The sequence below is a fragment of the Lissotriton helveticus genome, chromosome 5_1, assembly GCF_964261635.1.
Source record: "Lissotriton helveticus chromosome 5_1, aLisHel1.1, whole genome shotgun sequence".
Taxonomy (NCBI): Eukaryota; Metazoa; Chordata; class Amphibia; order Caudata; family Salamandridae; genus Lissotriton; species Lissotriton helveticus.
The window spans coordinates 214,704,081-214,719,956 of record NC_136065.1 but is presented as its reverse complement, the minus strand read 5'-3'; the positions used below and the strand labels follow the sequence as shown (position 1 = coordinate 214,719,956).

The 15,876-nt window shown below is 50.7% G+C and overlaps 1 protein-coding gene across 1 annotated transcript in view; it reads left to right on the top strand.

Annotated features, from left to right (window-relative positions):
* NELFB (negative elongation factor complex member B) overlaps positions 1-15,876 on the top strand; it is a 210,594-nt gene that overhangs the window by 92,187 nt on the left and 102,531 nt on the right. The window lies entirely within an intron of this gene.

Sequence of the window (15,876 nt, the reverse complement as noted above, 5' to 3'; positions counted from 1 at the left end):
TTGTTGTGAAAATTGGTCTTCACAGTCTAGAGCCGTCACCAATCTTAATCTTGACCCAAGTGTCCTGATGCAGTAGTTTAAGGCTCTTAGTAAACCATCTGGGATGTTCAGAGCGAGAAGCTTCTGCCACAGCTTACCCCTATTGACTTTGTTGAATGCTGAACAAAAATCTATGAATCCTATGTAAAGCGATCTGGTACTAAGCTCCACCTGATCTATCAGACACGAGAGAGCCATGAGGTTAAACATAGCGCCTGTTCCGCTTGTGAAACCAGTTTGGTTTAGTGGGATTATTGAGTGTTCCGCGGCTCAGTCCCATAATTAATTTAGCAAAATCCCTGCAAAGTACTTGTCTTCATTATCAATGAGAGCAACTAACCGATAGTTGCTGGGAGATTTTTTGTCCCCTCCTTGAAGATTGGAACAAGGATCGATCCTTACCAAGAAGGTGGAATGTTGTCCTTTGCTAAAATGGAAGTAAAAAGTGGAGATTGTTTGGATGCCCAGAAAGCTGGGTCCTCCTTAAACAGAGCCGGAGGAATTCCGCCTGGTCCTGGGGCCCCATCTTTACGATCCTTTTTTATCTGCCTTTCGATTTGGTCCTCCGAGACTGTACTGCGCTCAGTGCGGTTGTCATGCTTTTGTCTCTCTGATTCCTTTTTGTTTTTTATACTTTTGTGGGAAAGCTCGTCCATTATTGACCCTATTCGAAGGTGGTTTGAAAGTGTGTTTGACTCAGTTGACGTGTTGATGCTCTTTGTGCCAGTGGCCTGATTCAAAGTGTTATCTAGTCAGTTGTTGAAATGGGTGTGCAGAAAAAAGTACCACTCGGACTCCAGTATGTTTGATGAGGCGACTTTCGGGACACGACCCCCAAGACTATTAACAGTACGCCAGAATCTCGCAGAGTTGTTTGAACTTATATCTTGATATAGTTTGGTCCAGAAGGAGTTCCAGTGTGCCCTACGATGTTCTCTTTTTACTACCTTCAGATGCCTACGAGCTTCTCTCTGTTTAGTTAAGATTGATGTGTCCATTGGCTTTGTTTTTAATTCCCGCCATAGCCGGTTCATGCCTTTTTTTGCCGATCGTATTACTGGATCCCATGAGATCGACTGTAGTATTTGTATTTGTATAGGGTATTTATAGAGCCCTAACTGCCGCTCCGAAAGGAGCATTCTGTTGGGACCCCGTCGCTTTCCCATGCGTTGTTGGCTTTGCATGTCTGGCTGACAGATTACTTGTAAAGCTAGTCCAATTACCAATTTGATCTTCAATTACCTCACCAGTGATCTCTATCATGTGCTTTGCCTCCTTTGATACTAGCTGTAAGTTTTTGACTGGGCACATTATTTGTTTTAAGTTGTTAGTAAAGCTTTCAAAAGCTAGTGATTCCGCCTCATCGTGTTGCACCATTCTGGTGATAAACAATATTTCTTGAGGACTGTGATCACTTTCAGGTCTGTCGCCAAACCCGAAGGTAATTACTTGATTCAGGAGAGAAAGATTAACAAAAGTATAGTCGATTAGAGATGCACCGGTGTTTGATAAGAATGAAAGGCCAGGTGGCTTGTCTGGAGTGAAGCGCCCATTAAGCACTCTGAGGCCAAGATGTTCTAGGTTTCCTTGTAGGATGCGTCCTTTCTGGTCTTCTTTGCGCCATCCAGGGTAATCCTGTGGTGGTATAACCCAAACACTTTCTTGTGATTTAATTACCTCGGTTTTTTGGAGGACCGACATTAACCACATGTTAAAATCTCCAGAAAGTACAAGATCCGCTTTCGGAAACCTTGATCTCATTCTTAGCACTGTCGCTATCAACTCTTCTGAGACTTTTTGCCTGGACGCGGAATTTGGATGAATGTACACATTCAGCAAGATTATAGTTCTGGGCTGGTCTTGGGGGGAGTTGAAGGAGATTCCCACAGACTGGAAAGAGTAGGATGAACTTGCGAGATCCCATGATGTAATTGCATTATTTGTTGATATGAAAATAGCTAGACCACCGCTGCCTCTTCCTGATGATTTCGCTTTGATAGCTGGTGTGTGGTGAGTTTTAAACCCTTCCAAGTGCTGCGGCTCTGTCAGCCATGTCTCTTGTAATAGTATGATCTCGAATGACCGAAAGTAAGTGATCATGGATTCTTCTCCCAGTTTGTTCGATAGACCATTGATATTCCAAGAGCAGTCCGTTAGTGGGAAGGTTCCTTTTTCCTTTTGACTGCTGATTTGTCAGCGTAGTAGCCGAGTTGAATTTAGTGAGTCCGCCAACCATGACCATGAGCAGGTCTGTTCCATTGCCCCTTTTGATTTATACTGGGCGTCTCGTGCCTTTTGGTCTTCCGAGTTGGGGACAGGAGTCTTGTCCCGGGCACTCCTCAGAACTGAGTAGACTTTTCTTTGTTCCGCTCGTGGGTGGTCAATGGGTCGGATTTTCTGTAGGACATACGGGTATCCTAGTTCCCTGCGGGAGGTATAGTGATGCCCCACTGATTAAAGGTTTCGGTGTGGCTTAAAGTCCTATTCGTTACCTCACTCGAGCGCCAGGCGACCTTTGTAGTTTCATTTGTTTGCCCCTGTCCTGGTGCTATAAATTCAATTGAGATGATATCTTGTGAGGTTACAGCATTTGACAACCCGATGGCATCTATCAGCTTAATGATGTTCCCGCTGTTTAGTATGTCACAGCTGCCTTTGGACTTATACTCTGGGTATAGGAGTGTGATGGTTGTAGCTCCGTGAGAAGAGGCCCTATCAACCCCGGTTGGAGACTCAGATCTTGTCACCCCGTGGGCTTGGGCTGGTCCCATCCAGGGTCCAAATATTCCCCCCTTCACTTTTTTATGTTCGGGTGTGGGAGTCGACTTTTCCAATGCTCTAGGGCTTTTTTTAATTGTATCGCAACCTTTTTGCGCCTTGTCTCCTTTGTCCAGCGCCGATGGTGAAGAATTGTCCTGATAAGGTTTGTGCTGGCTGCTGACTTGAGTATGATTTTGTACTTTAGTGTTGCGTGGTGGCTCTATAAGCCTATTTCGCCTGTGTTCACATCACTTGTAGAAGGTGTAGGGTCAAAAATGGCCCTTTGATGATAATACTTGACTCGGTCACCCCCCCTTTCGCTTGAGTAGATCTGGTCCGCTTCTGCTATTTGTTTTTCCATCTCAGGGGTTGAATAGCCCGTCAGATTCTGCTTTACATGACTTGATGACATTTTTAGTTTATCTATCCCCTTGATTTCCTTGTCTGTACTAGTCTGGTCGTTTTGCCCGATTGAATCTGCACGACTTGATAGAATTTTGGGGGTTTCTGTCCCCTTGGCTTCCTCGTCTGTATTAGCTTGGTAGTTTTGCCCGATTGAATTTGTTCGTTTGTAGATGTTGAACAGTGGGTAGAGGTTCGGCTCTAACCTGGGCCGACAGTTCTTATTGCGACCTTTTCGCTTCTTTTGTCTTTTCCTCTTTCTGTTAAGATCATCTGAGTCTTGATCTACATGAGATGATAGGGTGGTGTCTTCTTTGCCTACGGCTTGGAGTTTTTGATAGTCAGCCGTTGTACCAGTGGTGGATGGAATTTCTAAGGATGGTGTTGTGGCCCTGGCTGCAGCCCCTCTTGCCCCTAGTTTTCCTTCCGCCTTGGCCTCGTTAACGGGCGTATATCATCATCTCTTTTGCTTAAGGGGAGAGACTTTGCATTTGTGTTCTCCTTAATGTCCCACAATAATTTTGTCATCATCACTGGCAGCGTGCTTAGTTTCTCTATGATTGGTGAGCAGTCGCAGCCTTGTTGCGGGGGGTCGGCATCCGCTTGGACCCGTCTGATAAGGTTATTTAGATTTGTGATTTTATCGTCCATGTTGGCGACGTACATCGCCAACGTGTTTAGAAGGCTGATTTGTATATCCATTTTGTTGGCTTGGTGGGGTCATAGCATCAGATGCCCTTTGTAAGATATCCAGGGCGGTGGCTCATGCCGACTCCTGTTTGAAGTCCTAATTTTTCCTCTAATTTGTGGCTGGGGATGGCCTAGAATGAGCAGGGGCATTTTTGCCATATGATCTAAGCATGTTCTCCCATTCTTTTGATTCCAGAAAGGAGAGGTCTCTCTCCACGGCATGAGCCTCTACCTCATCTGGTGGAGGCAGAGACCAGCTCTGCCTTTGGTTTGAGGGCTGGGCTGGATCTATATCGCCCTCCCTCCAAATTGACAAATGTTCACGTGGTGCCTGCGATGTGGTTGCATGGAAGTCCTCTCCTTGTTCCGTCGCATCGGTTGTACTGCCCTTTGTGGGTAGTGTGACGACGTCTGGCTTAAAGGCTAAACTGACCTCGGGAGAGGGTATATTTCTGGCTGCCAAGTCACTCGTTGGATCCAGATAAATTTGAGCATTCGTTGGAAGCATGTGTTCTGCAACCAAGACTAAAGATGAGACCCCTTGTCTGCTTAACGTGGTTATGTTAGGTCCCCCCCCCTTCTTGTGGTTCTACATCACCCAACTTGCAGATAGCAGTTGCTTGGTGTGTTAGTGACATTCTTGACGCTGTAGTCTCACCTGAACTGGCCTTGCATATGGTAACTATGGTTGCTTGAGAAGACAGCTGACCCTGCGTCTTTCAGAAAGGAGAATCTTCACGTTATTTTTGGTTGAATACCAGTTGATTTGTGTCCGATAGAACTGGCTGCCTGTGAAAGTAAATGGGATGAACTAGCTGCCATGCCACCTGACGCGCTTGATGACCGGTCGAGAATTTGATCAGTGGCAGCACTGGGTGTCTCAGTCTTTCCTCTCCGTTTCTTTTTATTTTGAGGGAGTGTATTCCTCTGCTTCCCTGATCGCATCCTGTGCGTGCGACTGTGTTTGAGATGGTCTTGTTCTAGAGGGGTAAAGCCCCGCCCTGAGCCCGTGCGCTGACTAACAGTCTCTGACAGTCACTTTTTGTTGTGGTCAGTTACCACAGCTGGTTTCCTCCTTCCCTACAGGACTAGTTATATGGGCCTGTACCCTTCAAGCAATTTGCCCTTGGAGCAGAGGTCGTTCAGCTAGCCACTCACTTTCTTTGCAAAAACTTCAAGTGTCCCAAAATTCTATGGCACTGTTGTAAACTCAGGATCATGAAGGGCACTTATGCAAAGGAGCAGGAGGACACCTGTGGGCGAGAGGACACCTGTGAGAGAGCGAGCGAGCCTCCTGCATGAATCCCTTGCTCTAGCTCAAGCTCAAGCTCTCTCCACTCTGCCCGCCTGCAAGGAGATGTGAGGGGGGGGACCGTCAGCATCCAGGTCTTACCTCTCCTACCTTGCGCCATCCAGTGATGGATGCCGGTAAAGCTCACCCTTCAAGCCTTCCTTCGGTCCGCCATCAAGCGTCCGCCGTCTGACTGCACTGCCGGAACAGCGTCGGGCTTCCCCCAGCCTCCTCCAGGGCCGCTGCACCGGGAGCCTGGGTCTGGGTACCTGAAGTCTCAGTCCGCCGAGCGCCAAACACACAACGCTATAGCCGCTGTAGCCGCTCACAGAGGCCCGTCCCCACTCCTGCTCCGCCGCACCGCGGATCCGCTGCATGAGCCAAAACTGCCAAACAGCTGCGGTAAGTCGGAAAATCCCTGTGTCTTTATTTTTCTGCAGAGGGACTGTCCTGTCTTGCACTGTGTAGGAGAGTGGGGTCTGCAATCCCATGGCCACCCCAGATTTTTTTCTTTTTGCTTCACTGATTTACGACTTTCCCTGGCTGTGGGCCTGCTAATCAGACCCACAGCCTAGCTGTTCTCTCTCTAAATTACAACCATGTACCTTAGGTGCATCTTACCAATTGGTACTGGGCCACCTTATCAGTCCATGTACAGCATACCTTAGGTATCCAGGGCATAGGTGTACCCAAGGCCTACCAGGGGCTGAAGCATGTATTATGCCACCCCTGGCTGGCCATCCAAACAGACACAACTGGCTGCACGACAGCTGGGGCAAGGTGGTGTAAACACCCTTTGCTTTAGATATAGTATACCTATACCTAACCCTAAAATGGACACATATATTCCTATCAGTCACTCCTATGGCAGGCCTTATCAATTCTGAAGGCAGAGTGCTTGGAATTATGTGAGATGGTGCTCTGGCATGAGCTGAGCCCGTTTGCAGCTTGCGGAACCAAGTCCTACTAGCTATTCCATGATAACGCTATACCATATACTCTGAAGTGCATTATAATCCTCGCTGTTAAATGCTAACTTTGGCATAGCATTATCAAAACATGTCGAGTAAGGTGTCATACCAATTGGAATACTAACCCCTCGCCAATTCTGGCGACGGGGTTAGCATTCCACCCTTCTAGAGGGACACGACATGTGTGTAACTGTGAACCCCGGTTAAAGTCAGACACCGCCTCAGCTCCACAAAATGGATGCTGCCACCGAGACACATGTCTGCCCTCCTGCTGCTGGGAGTCCTTCCAGCAACGGAGGCCTGGACAAAGGGTTTCCTGTCAGGGGTGGTGCTAGCACCATCCCAGACAGGATTTTGTGTATCCCAGGTAGGCAGGGCTGAAAGGAAGGTGACTGCAAGTGGCACCCCGGTGCTCACTGTGCATATGCCGGCTCAAACCAGTTCCAGGGGCACCCCAGCCCCTGAGCTGGGGAGAGACTGGACAAAGGAGAGGGGTGTAACCACCCCCCTCCTGGTCCCACCCATGGGCAGGACCTAGTCGCGTGCCAGCCCCTTTTCTTTGGATAAAGGTAGGAGCAGGCCCCCTTCCCAAATTAGATCATCTTGAAACTTGAACTACTTTCTACGAAAGGAACTCTTGTCCCTCTTTGAAGACTCTCCCTTGTGGCTAAGGAGTAGCCACCCTGCACCAGCAGGCACCATCGAAGCGCTTGCGGTTTGCTGCACGTCCATCCTCCGGATCAAGACTGCCCAGCTCGACGAGACCCGGATTCCCTGCCATCTCTGACCTCTACCTGCATCATCAGCCCAGCTGAGATTCGTGGGTGTGACGAGACCCGAGGGACCGGCCATCTTCAAGACCTGCACGACGCTTCACCAGCACGACCCCCGAGAGACCCTCGAGTAAGTGCATTGGGGTTTGAGAAGCCCTAACCCTAAGCAGCTCCAGCACCGAAGTCCAGCTCCCCAGCATCCACGAGATCTGCGTGGGGCCCTTCTGCTTCTTTGCTGCTTGCCACGTTGTCTGGTCACTTGCCCGTTGGCTAGTGACCCTCTTGACGATGTACCACGACGTTTTCACCGCTGGTCTAGGTCCCCTAGACTGGCCCTTGCTTCTTGTCCAACAAGAAGTGTCCTGGACCCTCCTGGTCCCCTCCAGACGCCATTTTGACTCCACCGCGTGGGCTTGCCTTTGCCAAGGTTTGTTGCTCCAATCGTGAGTCCAGCATCGCCGACAGCAGACAGCCTCGTGGGACAGCTCGCACCTCCAGCCTGGACGCCGACAACGCCTCCTGGCCCGTGTGACTGCAGAGTCCAGCGTCGCCCACTCACCTGGTCGAGGTGACTTCATCCGGTGCCATCCTGGTGCCCACATAATCACTGGCTAGTGATTAAGAACTAAGTCCCCTCTGCTTTCAGGTAGTTTCCTTCACTGATCCAGCCTTGGATCACACCGAACTTCTTCACTGGTCGCCTGCCAGCAACTTCTTCTTTCAGGCTCCATAGACTACAACGAGGATTCCCGACGTCATTTAAACCCTATGCAGCCGCAGCCTCTGGGCTAGGTAACTCGAGCATTTCGGTGCTCCAGCACAGGTTCACTCTCCTAGTGTCCAGATCCTTTTTCGTTTTTAGTCTACCTAGTCGGATTCGTCCGGAAACAGTAACTTTAAGAACTGCTAGCATCCATAGACTTTGTCCCGCATCCCGCGTAAGAGTTCCCACTCTGCACCCGGGTTCCCTAGGCCTCCTGCTCCTAACCTGAGGGTTCAGTAAGGTAGTCCCAGCGGTCCTGAAGCCTCTGGATCGTGTTACTTACCTGCTAGTATTTCGCATTCCACTTTTAGAGTATATGGTTTTTCGTGCCCCTCGGGCATTTGTGTAAATTGTGTAACTTATAGTATTTTCGTAAGAGTTTTGTATTGTGCTTAGCTCCCTGACTCATAAAGAGTTCAGGGTAGACTTGTTATTAATAAATATCCTATATTTTTATAACAACTTGTGTGGTGTCCTTTCACTTGGTGCTCAAGGGGTATATGTGATGGTAAAACAGCTGGCTTAACACGCCCTCTAGAGTTTAGCCTAAAGACTGCTCTTGTCCACGCTACTAGGATAGCTGGTCTAATAAGGTTGACTTACAACCAATCATCAATAAGGGTTGTTTGGTATGATACAAAGTGATCACTAGAATAGTGAGCACTATATATCAGGCCAACTTCTCACACACTGGACCACCTGGGTTGGCCGCCCGGGTCCGCCTAGGTCTGATTGAGTTGACAGCAGCGTTCCCCCACTGCACTTCAGACCACTGTGATAGCCCAAACAGCCTGAGACTCTGATCCTGGCCTTTCAACTGGCCTTTCAACTGTGGAGGTGCGAAGATGCAGGGGCACAAAGATGCACCACAAAAGGACTCCAGTTGCACTGATTGCTCTGGTTGCTCCTTGCTGATTCCCTGCGGCAAGGTTTGGTGCTCTCTTTTCTGGCCTCAAGAGCCCCCAGAGTCTGCAGCTGCCCCAGCTCTCCGACTCTCGCAGGACTCTCAGCAAGATGCTTTATTGATCGTTTCTGTGTGGTAATGGGCAAACTTCGCCTTGCCTTGCCCCCAGGGTCAGAGTCCCAGAGTCCCTGAGGCCCTCGCAGCCTCACAAGTCCTCTGCGGCCTGCCTCTGTGTGCGGTCTAAATGTCACCCCTGTGTGAAACGCTGTGGTTTGCTTCGACTTCAGCACGCCGATGAGCCACAGGCAAGGCCGGTGCAGCCGCAGTCCCAAAGCGTCCCTAAAGGCCTTTCCGCTGGCGTCTTGCTGCTGGCCTGCTGTTGCCTGCGGCTTGCGTTCTCCGGGTTCTGCGATATGGATGCGGACTGTGAGTGGTGGATCGCGGAACACGATTCTCCTGCTCTGCTCTCACCGCCTCTGCTGCCTTTGCTCACAGGTGCACCCCCTGGTCGGCGGTATGCGGTATGGACTGCGGACGGTGTGCGGGTTGCGGGTGGCGGTATTCCTGGGCTCCGCTTCACCGCTTCTGCAGCCTCTGCTCTGTTCTCACGCTCACCCCATGTCACCTGCAAAAACCAGACTGGAGTCGGAAAGAGTATGTGCCAAGAGGTAACCTTAGAGGTGTTACCACATGTTCGAGGCATGTGGGCTGCTGAATTCATATCTATAGCATAGATCGCCGCCTAGTGTTGGGTCCGGATGATTGCACATTGTTGTTCTGGAAGAGTCTTCGAAGTATCACGAGATAGGTGACTCCTCCCCTGGACTACAGTGCGCATGGGCATCGACTCCATCCCCAGATTGTTTTTTTCCGCCATTGGGTTCGGATGCATATTTGATCACTCAAGTTCGGAATCGATATAAACTTTCCTTAAGGCCCGAAGGCCTTTTCCTATAGCGTCGGTATTGTCTTGCGTTCGGTGCCCAGTTCTGTTCCGGCTCAGTTCCCGAGTCGGACGTCCAGAGGAGTTGCGTGGCTCTTCGGTGCTCGAGGCCCAGTCAACGCAACCAGACTTTCGACGACACATCATGGAACGGAGCCCGTTCAAGAGATATCCCGTGTGCAACTCGAAGTATCCCCACATCGATGTCCACCCGGTGTGCAACAAGTGCCTGTCGCTGGATCACGATGAAGCCAACTGTATGGCTTGTTCCCGTTTTCGCTCCAAGAAGACGATTCGACTTCGGCGCGTGGCGCGCCAGGAGGCCCAGCAGACGGCCCCTGCACCAGTGGACATTTTCGAAGGGGAAGAAGCAGACGAGCAAGAAGATCGAGAGCTGATTTCAACTCCAGCGGAGGAGATCGACTACAACGACGACGCAGACATCGAAGTGCTCGATACAGAAGACGTCGTCGACGAGGTAGGAGACGACAATGAGGCCTATGGGGCCGCGGAAGATAGCTCAGGTGAAGAGCTATGCCCTGTTCGAACTATCACTAAGGCTCAGGTCGAGGGATCGCCACATGGCCTTACCCAAGATCTTGCACCTGGATCCACGGTCTCGCCTACGGACACTTCTACGGAGCCGCCATTGGTCAAACCGAAACCGAAAGTGAAAGCTTCGGTCTCGACGAAACCGAAAGTGATAGACGCCGTCGAAACACAAGACGTCTGTCGCTCTGGTCGCCTCCTCGTCTTCCGACATGTCGGGGCAGCCGAAGCCGAAGAAGGTTGCCGATCCGGTGAAGTCGCTCAAGGGCGTCGAGCCGAAGTCGCTCAAGGGCGTCGAAATCGATCAAGGGCGTCGAGCCAAAGACTGGGGCACCAAAACCGATTGTCAAGGCCGCCGACCCGAAACCGTCGGCGCCAAAGGCCGTCGTCACGGAAGGAGGACACGGCGCTCCAAAAGCGGCCGATCCTGCACATCGGCCGGAGAAGGCCAAAAGTTCTGCGCTCGAGTCTGCACATGCTGGTGGACCGAGAACGCCTGTCGGGTCGACGAAACCGTCCGCATCCTTCACGAAGCAGGTGTCGGACTCGTTGCAACGCATCAGGAACAAGGCTTCCGCGGTCGATCCGAAGGATACTTCCAGCCCGAAGCCCGCTGCCAAAACGCCAAAGTCCACGGCGCCAATCCAGTTCACGCTGCCGCCGAAAGTGGCGCCGAAGGCGTTCGCACCCAGGTCGGTCGACGACGCGCCCATGAAGGGGTCTACGGGGCCGAAGCCTCCTCAGGCAGTTGTGAGCTCGAAACATCGACAACCCCTACTGGAGGAGCAGTGGGAACAATTTATCGACGCCGACACCGGTAAACTTTCCCTCTACAAGAGATAGAACACGCCGGCACAGCCTATGGAGTCCTACACAATTCCTTTGAAACGCAAAAAGGCTTCTACGGATTCCCCAGTTCTGGTTGAGCCAATTAATCCACGGCCTCAGACCATTGCTCCACCCTCACCCACTTATTCAGATGTGGAGGCTGGGGAAGGGGACGAGGAGGAGTACAACTTCCCTGCCGACACTGATCCTGAGGATCACCAGGACTCATGGGCAGATGCAGGGGACCCAGGGGATCCGCGAACTGCCCCGGACACTCAAGTGTATAATGTCAAAACCTCTCCTACTAAGGATTCTGCGGCATTTAATGCTCCAATTGAGAGGGCGGCTAAAAATCACGACGTCCAGCTGCATGCTGACCCTATTGAAGTGGACTTCCTGTTTGATACCTTTTCCACCTCTGAAAAGACTGTCAAGACTCTGCCAATGCTAAAGGGGGTTCTGAAACATGCTGCAGACATTTTTAAGGAACCCACACGTGCCAGGGTTATAAACCCCAGAATTGAAAAAAAGTATAAGCCGGCACCTGGCGACCCTACCTACATCAAGGGCCAGTTGCCATTGGACTCTCTGGTTGTTTCTAATGCCCGGAAGAGGGCAAATTCACAAACCACTGGTGATGCTCCTCCCCCTGACAAGGAATCTAAAGTGCTAGAAGCATCAGGGAAGAGGGTGGCGGCTCAAGCGGCCAATATCTGGCGTATTTCAAACACTCAGGCACTCTTGGCCAGATATGACAGGGCACACTATGATACACTTGAGACCCTGTTACAACACTTGCCAGATCAGTATAAAGAGGCAGCGGAGATGCTCATTCAGGAACGGAAGCTCATCTCAAATGCTTCTATTAAATGTGCACTGGACGCAGCGGACACCGCGGCCAGAGCCATTAACACAAGTGCGATGTTGCGGCGTCAGGCCTGGCTCAGAATCTCCGGGTTCAAACCAGAGATACAAACCACCATCCTCAATCAGCCTGTAAACCCTGATCACTTATTTGGACCTGAGGTGGATACCACCCTGGAAAAAATAAAGAAAGATACTGAGACTGCAAAGTCCATGGGGGCTCTCCAGTCCCAGCAGTTCAGGGGTAGTACTTTTCGTCGCTCAAGCAATAGAGTTGTTTCCAGAGGCCAGATGTCCCAGCAAACACAGTACACTAAAGGTGGGGCGCAGACCTCTTACAACAAGCAGAGTAGAGGCGGCTATCGTGGCAACAGCACCAAGGGCAGAGGTGGTGGAAACAACAACTCCCGATCCTCCGCCCCCAACAAACAGTGACGCCTTGTCACTGCCCCCCGACCATACAACACCTGTCGGGGGGGAGACTCCAGCAGTTCCTGCCAGTCTGGAAATCCATCACCACAGACAGGTGGGTCAGAAAACGTATCCAGTACGGTTATTGTCTGGAGTTAACGTCCACTCCACCCAACATCCCACCAAGGCACCGTCCTATGTCAACAGAGCATTTGCACTTATTGCAGCAAGAGGTGCTCGTCATGCTGCAAAAAGGGGCAATAGAGCTCGTGCCGGTGGAGGACAGAGTCTCAGGAGTGTACTCCCTGTATTTCCTAATCCCAAAAAAGGACGGATCCCTCAGACCCATACTGGATCTCGGGCCCCTAAACCAGTACATTCTCTCAGAACACTTTCACATGCTCACGCTGCAGCAGGTTCTTCCGTTGCTCACTCGGGGGGACTTCCTCGCAACATTAGATCTCAAGGATCTCAAGGATGCATATTTTCACATTCCACTACATCCGTCACACAGAAAATACCTCAGATTCACCATTCAGAATCAGCATTACCAATTCGGAGTGACCACAGCGCCCATGGTGTTCACAAAGTGCCTGGCGACGGTGGATGCGCACCTCAGGAGGCAGAACGTTCACGTCTACCCTTATCTGGACGACTGGCTTGTCCAAGCAGTCGGCCCAGCAGTGCTCTGCCAACATGTCCCACACCATTCACCTTCTTCACGATCTGGGATTCTCACTGAATTATCCAAAGTCGCACCTTCAGCCAGCCCATGTGCGGCAGTATCTGGGCACGACAATAGATACTCTGGCAGCCACAGCTCAGCCAAATTCTGTGAGGATCGACAGCATTCAGTCGCTGATCCAGAAGTTCAGACCGCAACACTCGCTTCTGGCACGAGTGTTCATGCAGTTGATAGGCATGATGGCCTCCTGCATTTTCATAGTCCCACACACGAGACTACATATGCGTCCGCTTCAAGAGTGCTTGGCACATCAGTGGAATCAGGCTCAAGGACAGTTGAACGACCTAGTGTTGGTGACCGGTCGGGCATACAACTCTCTGCATTGGTGGAATCCACACAACCTTTGCAAGGGCCGACCGTTCCAGGAGCCTGTGCCACAGATTATCCTGACAACGGACGCATCTCTCCAGGGATGGGGAGCTCATGTACTCCACTACACAGTGCAGAGACTATGGACAACGCAGCAACAGAAGATGCACATCAGCTACCTAGAGCTGATGGCGATCTTCATGGAGATGAAGGCATTCAAGGTACATCTGTGCAACAAAGTCGTGTTGATCCGGACGGACAACATGACAGCCATGTACTATATTCAAAAGCAGGGAGGTACACACTCTCCACAGATGTCTCATCTGGCTCAGAGCATGTGGAAGTGGGCCATTCAGAGGAACATCTTCCTCATGGCGGAACACCTCCCGGGCAAGGACAATCAGATGGCGGATCTGCTCAGCAGGTACAGCCACCAAATGCACGAGTGAGAGATACATCCATCAGTACTCCACCCGTCCTTCCAGCAGTGGGGTCATCCAGAGATAGACCTGTTTGCCACAAGGGAAAACGCAAAATGCCAAAGCTTTGCCGGCAGGTTCCCGCACCCACAGTCGCAGGGCAATGCGATATGGATGAACTGGTCCGGCAAATTTGCGTACGCTTTCACCCCAGCACCTCTCATATACCGCTGGTGGCACGAAAGCTAAAGCAACACTCGATGACACTCATCCTGGTTGCTCCAACGTGGGCACGCCAACCATGGTACACCACGTTTCTAGAACTCTCCGTGGTACCGCATCAAAGGCTGCACCTCACACCCAGACTTTTGACGCAGAGCCATGGCGACATTCAGCACCCAGACCCGCAACAGCTCAACCTGGCGATCTAGCTCCTGAGGTCTTAGAGTTTGACTACCTTAACTTGCCTCCGACTGCATGGATATCATACGGGAGGCGAGGGAGCCCACCACCAGAGCATGCTATGCAGCAAAATGGAAGCGGTTTGTCATTTACTGTGCAGAACACGACATCAACCCGCTAGATGCATCTACTCACAACATCATTTGTTATTTGTTACATCTTTACAAATGTAATCTGGCATATGCTTCCATTCGGATACACTTATCCGCCATAGCGGCTTATCTCCAGAACAGGCAGCATCTCTCAGTTTTCAGAGTGCCTGCCTTTAAAGCTTTTCTAGAGGGACTGAAACGAGTCATTCCTCCCAGGAACCCGCCTGCTCCTGTATGGAACCTTAATGTGGTCCTCACCAGACTGATGGGTCCACCTTTTGAGCCTCAACATTCATACGAGATTCAGTTCTTGACATGGAAAGTGGCTTTCCTGATAGCCATTACGTCACTGCGACGTGTTAGTGAGCTCCAGGCGAGTGAGCTCCAGGCGCTCACCGTACAAGAGCCGTTCATACAGGTTCACTCCAACAGGGTGGTGCCTCGCACTAACCCTAAATTTCTTCCTAAGGTGGTTTCACAGTTCCATGTCAATCAGACTATTGAACTGCCTGTGTTCTTTCAAAATCCAGAGACTGTGGCTGAAAGGATGCTCCACACTCTTGACGTTAAGCGAGCTTTGATGTACTACATTGATAGGACCAAAGATTTTAGGAAGACGACACAACTTTGTTGCCTTTTCTGCCCAACACAAAGGCAACCCCATTTCCAAAGCAGGTATAGCCAGGTGGATCGTTAAGTGCATTCAAATTTGCTATCAAAAGGCTAAGCGCACCTTAACGATCCCCCCCGAGAGCCCACTCCACCCGCAAGTTGGGGGCCTCCATGGCTTTCCTTGGTAATATCCCTTTGGAAGACATTTGTAGAGCAGCCACATGGTCTACCCCACACACATTTACTAAACACTACTGTGTAGATGTGCACTCCAAGCAGCTGTAGGGCAGGCTGTTCTAAAAACACTTTTTCAAACGTCTGCAGCTGGCACAGGCGGCCGCCGATAATGGAGGGACTGCTATATATTCTATGCTAGAGATATGAATGCAGCAGCCCACATGCCTCGAACTGAATATGCTACTTACCAGTATGCATCTGTTCTTGGCATGTAGGGCTGCTGACATTCATATCGCCCGCCCTCCTCCCCGGCGCCTGTAGCGGCTGCAGAATTTACACTTACTCTTAGCATGGCCATCGCTCACACTGTTACACTCCATCTTCGCCACAATGGCTAAAAACAATCTGGGGATGGAGTCGATGCCCATGCGCACTGTAGTCCAGGGGAGGAGCCACCTATCTCGTGATACTTCGAAGACTCTTCCAGGACAACAATGTGCAATCATCCGGACCCAACACTAGGCGGCGATCTATGCTATAGATATGAATGTCAGCAGCCCTACATGCCAAGAACAGATGCATACTGGTAAGTAGCATATTCATTACTCCCCGTAACTACCATGTTTCTGGTTGTGTCTGTCCCTTTTGATCTAAGTGAGGAGCATAGTAATGAGCAGGAAAGCTAGAAAGGCATACACGAGCTGCATGGGGATCCACGGTTTAACTTTAAACTCCAACTCCTGATGATGGTTGTAGATGAGCAAGAGAGGCAACATTTTTGGGAAGACTGAAATCTGCTTTAATCCCTGCCCTCTTGAGATAGGTAGCTCTGAACAAGTGAGTGAATACTTACCTTAAATGTTGTCTAAAAG